At 33.5% G+C, this 6,000-nt stretch overlaps 1 long non-coding RNA gene across 1 annotated transcript; it reads left to right on the forward strand.

The window, feature by feature from the left end:
* LOC18611097 lies at window positions 1,298-2,976 on the forward strand. The gene is made up of 2 exons (XR_001926767.1): window positions 1,298-2,123; window positions 2,543-2,976. It is a non-coding gene; the product is annotated as an uncharacterized LOC18611097 (long non-coding RNA).

Raw genomic sequence — 6,000 nt, forward strand, 5'->3', positions numbered from 1 at the left:
TAAAACAAGAAAGGTATAGCTATAGATTAAAATAGTGAAACACAAACTTGAAAAATTGAGTCAAATTTAGAATAAAATAAATTATACTCCTAACTAATTTAACCATGAATTCCACTTGATATTAAGATTTTACATAGAGAGCGTTTTTATTTAATAAAATTAAAAATATAAAACAACAAACAACATATGCCATGGTTTCCTTGCACAGAGACTATAGAAAAGAATGTACCTAGAATTCATGATGGATGGTAACTCACATCGTATTAATTGCCTCACTGCACAATATTCATGCCTTACTTCCTGCCAGAGATCTCTAGTACCTAACGTACCTTTCTAAGAAATTCTGCGATTTTTGATTAAATAACCACTAGCTTTGAATGGCAGTGGGATCATTTCCAAAAGGAGGTGTTCCCACTTTTTCTAAAAGAGCCATATGTATGCACAAGTGGGTGCCCTTTCTTTTCTACAGGTACAAAATGACTGGGAACGAAACATTACCCAATTTAACAAGGTTCACAATAAGACTGTTACTTTTGCTTTTGCCTTTTACTAGGGTGAATTAATTTCTTATTTTCACTACATTTAACACAAAGTACAGCACTCTTTTCGCTCTTTTATATATTATTTTGAAATATAATTTTTAAAATATTTAATATTTTCTATATTATAAATTTGTGTTATATTTTTGTGTACTTTTTCATATTAAAAAGTATTAAATGAGAAGACTTACTATCTTTTGCCTAAGCACTAAATAGATCATATGCCCTCTTTTTTTTTTTGGTTTATTTTGGTCGCTCATCTAATTAATCCATAGATTTTGGTGTGTGCAATCTTGGTTTTGAAAAATTGGGAGTGTGCTTTGGTTTTTAGTCAAAACCGTAATGATGATATCGATTCGAGCAAAATTTTGAGGGCAGCAATTTTAGAGGCAGCAGTCATTTTGGACTCATTACGCTGTCTAAAGCGCACCGGTATTTTGGATGTCAAATTTGGCAGCTAAATAAGAGTTAGAATATGAACCCATTGAAATATCATCAACAACACATCCATCAAACCAAGAAGCTCAAGCACCAAAAAATCAGAATGCATTGGGATTGGAACGCGGTGAACTTTTTTTCTTTTGAAAAGCGGTTCTTCATTTCCATGACGAGTCTTAAGCATAGATTGCAAAAGACTTTGGTGGCATAGAACATCTAATGTGGGAAATATCTCTGTATATTTATCAAAAAATGTATACAGCCATTCGCTGCTTAACAAGGGCAGCCAAAATCCAACAAAAGCTGAACAAGCTGAACAAAAAACAACACTATGCTCAGAGAATCCTAACCCGTCACGACGGTCGCAGAACAATTAACAAACCAAATACCGAATACCAAAAGAGGCTTTAAGCCTTACGTGGCTCTGCAGTTCGAAGTCTCTTGTATATGACAATGCTCGATATAATTTTGGCTTTCAAAAAAACAAACCAAATACCAAAAGAGATGCAGAACAAAAAGAAATCACCAAAAGCCAGAACATTCTCTCGAGAACAATCCCTGTGAACCGAAACAGCCAGAGAAGACGACCACGGACGGATCCTTGCAGACGAAGGTCTTCAAGGAGCTATCCACATTCAAAGGAAGACAAATCTCATCACACAGAGCAACCAACAGAACAGCAGGAGCCATCGAAGAAACCATCCACACGGTCACCATCACTCCCACCAAGGGCAGCAAAGAAATCCCGTAACCCCCCACCAAACACGCTTGAGAGTGACCCCTTTGAACCCTCCATCAAAAGATCGACACCCCTACGTCCTAGCCAACCGAGGGACATAACCTTTACACACATCAAAGACCCACCCACGTCAACCCTTATCGTCTCAGAGAACCTCCTCGAACCCCGTCGAACCCCCTTCATTGAATCCCAAGAGAAAACAAAACCAAAAGCACTCCCCCAGACTATTCCCCTAAGACAGTCCTAGAAGATTCTCTCGAGATAAGCAAACTCCCCCACACCTCCCAATATTAGAGAGGATCAAGAATTCCCAAGGAGGCAAGAAATCAACCCACCACCTACACTCCACCTTACAGGAGACCTCAAGCACATAATCCAGAAAAGCAAACCTTCCTCCCCAATTTCAGGTACCTTGTTCCCCTCTTACTATTTTGATTTCTTTGTTTGCTTCCCTTCTCCCTTACTTCGAAAAGGGAAATGCTATTTCTACCTTTATGTTCCTTTTTTTTTGTTTTCTATCTTCGAGTGCATAATGAAAATTGCAGTAAAGACTTCAGATGAAGCAAAACATTTAGTTAATCTGAGGATTTTTGTCTGCAAAGATGAGCCATTAACTGACCAAAAGATGATGCTTATACTTCAAATTGTTTGTTATGCAAGCAAACATTTTTATCTTCTATTCAATATTATACAGAACGGTGGGGTGACAGAAAAAAAAAGGCATTCAATTGAGAGACCAAAGGTAAACTAGCAAGAGACATAGAGAGATAAAAACATGTCTTTTTGTCCTGTTTACATGCTATCTTATGCGTACTCTGCTTCTCAGTTTCAGGTTTGGGGAATGGCTGCTAAGCCCAAAAATGTTTTGGTCATCTGCTGCTTTTGTCTACTATTGATGGGAGCGCTCTGCCAGATCTCTTCAGGAGCATCGCCGCTCAACTATGAGACCCTCCACAAGGACCGCAACAGCAGTAGTCCCTGCGGTCCTCAACAGTCAAAAAATTGTGTGACCGCTCGCCGGCCGGCGAAGGAGCACCAACGGGGTTGTAACAAAAGTAATGGATGTCGCACGTGATGGAGAGGACCTTTAAATGGCCACAAAAGACAATTTTGTAAAAAAAAACATCCCATTGTCTTTTGAATTGCTGCTGCCTGCCCTTTCTTTGGTGTGTTTGACATCTTAGTTTAGTTGCAGTGCAGAGTTAATTAAATTTGTTATAGGCATTATTTATTATTGCAACGATGGTTTTTTCCTCTCTAGTAGTACTCTCTCAAAATCTGTGACTCTTAGCTCTCTCTTCCCATGAGCCGTTGGCCATGGGGTCATCTATCTGAGATGATGGATTAGGGAAAAGAGTGATGGGACGGTGGAAGTAGAGGGTAGGATGCGTTTGACTGAGTGGTTAAAATCAAAGCTAGTGATGTAAAAGTGACAACAGCACCTCACTGAAGGTCAGAGATGGGAGGGGGAGGTTAGAAAACCGAGTTGGGAGGAGGGTGACAATGTGAGACTCCGAGTTGGCACGCGATGGCAAACCATAGCTAGCGGTTAAAAAGTCCCCTTTTTATCATGTGAGAAAAGAAAGAATTGGTATTTAGCTTGAATAGGCCAGTGTTACAGTACTCTCGACCATGCCTAGCAGTTGAATAGGAAATTGTCTCCAATCTTCCATTGCTCTCGTCCACTCTTGTCTCAAAAGAGATGGGAGAGGGAGAAGAGGCAGAGGTCTTATGATATGTTTGGTTGATGGAATAAACAAGAATAGAATAAAATAATTATTATATGAAAATAGAATAATTATTATTTAATTTGATATGATAAAAAGAATAAGACAGAAATAATTATTATGATTTATTGTAGTGTTTAGTTGGTAACAATAATTTTAAAATAAGAAAGGAATAGAAAATAAAAAGATAAAAACACTTTTTATTATTTATATGACATTTTATTTTATTAGATTTTTTAAATATTAATAATCTAAAATTTAATTAAAATATTAATAATTAATAATTNTTTATTTAATTTAAATATTATTATGATTAATTTTTATTTTATTTTATTTTTAAAATATTAATAATTGATAATTTATTTAAAATATTAATAATTGATAATTTAAATATTAATATTTATTTATAATTTAATTATTATATTTTAAAATATTAATATTTTATTTAATTTAAATATTATGATGATCAATTATTTTATTTTATTTTTGAAAATTAATAATTGATTATTTATTTAAAAATATTAATAATAGATAATTTAAATATTAATATTTTATTTAATTTAAATATTATTATGACTAATTTTTTTATTTTTTAAATATTAATAATTGGTAATTTATTTAAATATTAATAATTGATGATTTAATTATTAATATTGTTTATCTAATTTAAATGATATTATGTTTATTTATTTTTAATTTATTTTGTTTTTAAATAGGAATAATTTATAATTTATTTTATTAATAATTGATAATTTAAATATTAATATTTTATTTATAATTTAATATTAATATTTTATTAAAAGTTGGAATTAAGTGAGAGAAAGAAGAGAAAGAGAGAAAAATAATATTTTATATAAATGAAGTTGTAATTTTTTAAATTTGTAAAGGATATTTTTATCTTTATCAATTTTTGAATTTATTTCTCAACCATGAAATAGCTAATACCATAAGAGAATGTGGTATTAACTATTTCTTGATTTTGAAGGATTTTGAAGAATAATCATTCCATAAGAATGACTATTCCTTGGACTATTTTTCAACCAAACAAAGAAACCAAGTGGTGAATTCGTTTCAATTAGTCAGTCTTCATCAACAATTCAACGTCCAAAAAAGATACAGGACAGGGCAGAGGATTGGCCTTCCAATTTGGCTTCTGAAACCATGTCCTTTTCTCACAGGTAAAGTGTGAACAAATAACGCTTATTGGACTAATTAAAGGTTAGCGGTTATCAACCATAATAGGAAAGCTGCAGGTCTTGAAAACCAAAAAGCATAAAAATAAAAAGTAATGACTCTTGTCCATGGTGTTAAGAAAAACCAAACCTGTACACTAGGAAATAGCAGGCCATTTAATGCAAATTGCATGCTAAAGGATTAATAGATGAAGTCAAGCATAGGCAGAGAGGTACCAAAAGACCATGGAAATCTTTGCTAGTTGTAGCCATTTTAACCATGAAGAAGATTGGACTAGGGTTGCCTTATTTGCAACAATCAAGAAAAGAAAATGAAAATTCTAGGGGAGTTAAAATGGGGCAAGAAAATTAAACAATCTAGCATTTGACAACTGAAATCTTAAACATGTTAAACCAGAGTAATCTACAGGCACAGGGAAAAAAAACGAAAAATACCCTAAAAAAATCAATGACAAGAAACTTACGAGAGAGAGAGAGATTGCACACAAAATCAGGACCAGTTCTTAATCTTTCGAATTTCCAAAATAAGAACCTTAAAAATGAAAAGCAAGACAACAACAGCAAATTTGAACTCATGGAGACTGTTCAATTGTTCAACATCAACTTAAAACTAATAGATACCAAAGGCAGCTATTCCAAGTAAGTTGAAAAGACATGATACTGAGATAAGAAGATTCATAGAACTAATTCAATCTGTTGGGGAAGTTGATCAAACCTATCAATATCAAGTAGGATTTTGTATGAAATTCTGCATTAACGAACTCTATACCAAAAATAAATGCTGTCAATATTATGCAAAGTACAATCTGTTCCCCAATTTATACACAGCAATTCTGAAAATAGTCAACAGTTTCCAGTAAACCCAACATTTAATCAGCCACAAATTCTTATGTAAAGCAGAAAGCGTATTAATTCGCATCTAATTTTTAGCAGAAAGAGTTTAATTCATCTGTGTCCAGCAGAAAAAGAGAAACCTTATTTCCACATAAAAAGGCCAAACGAAAGGGGGAGGCTTCTAAAAGAAGATTTGCACGAAATATTGACCGCAAAAATTGACATCAGGACAGAAGCTCTATCATTTCTTCAAAGTCTCACTGATTAACTCGTTGATTCTCTCTCTTTTCTGACTAAACATTTCCACTTTCAGATCTCAAACTTTCTAACAGATTCACATTCCTATCCAATATTTTGACCGAAACTTTCTGAAGAAAAGAAAAAGTATACAGCAAAAGTAAACATAAAATTATTCGAAACCGCTTTTATAGAATAAAATAAAGTTCACGGTTCGATTAGACTTGATGCAGAATTTACCAGCAACGGATTGAAGCAGCGAGGCTTGGAGTTTCTCAGTGAATCGGCGTTGA

This window comes from Theobroma cacao, chromosome 1 (genome assembly GCF_000208745.1).
Source record: "Theobroma cacao cultivar B97-61/B2 chromosome 1, Criollo_cocoa_genome_V2, whole genome shotgun sequence".
Classification (NCBI taxonomy): Eukaryota; Viridiplantae; Streptophyta; class Magnoliopsida; order Malvales; family Malvaceae; genus Theobroma; species Theobroma cacao.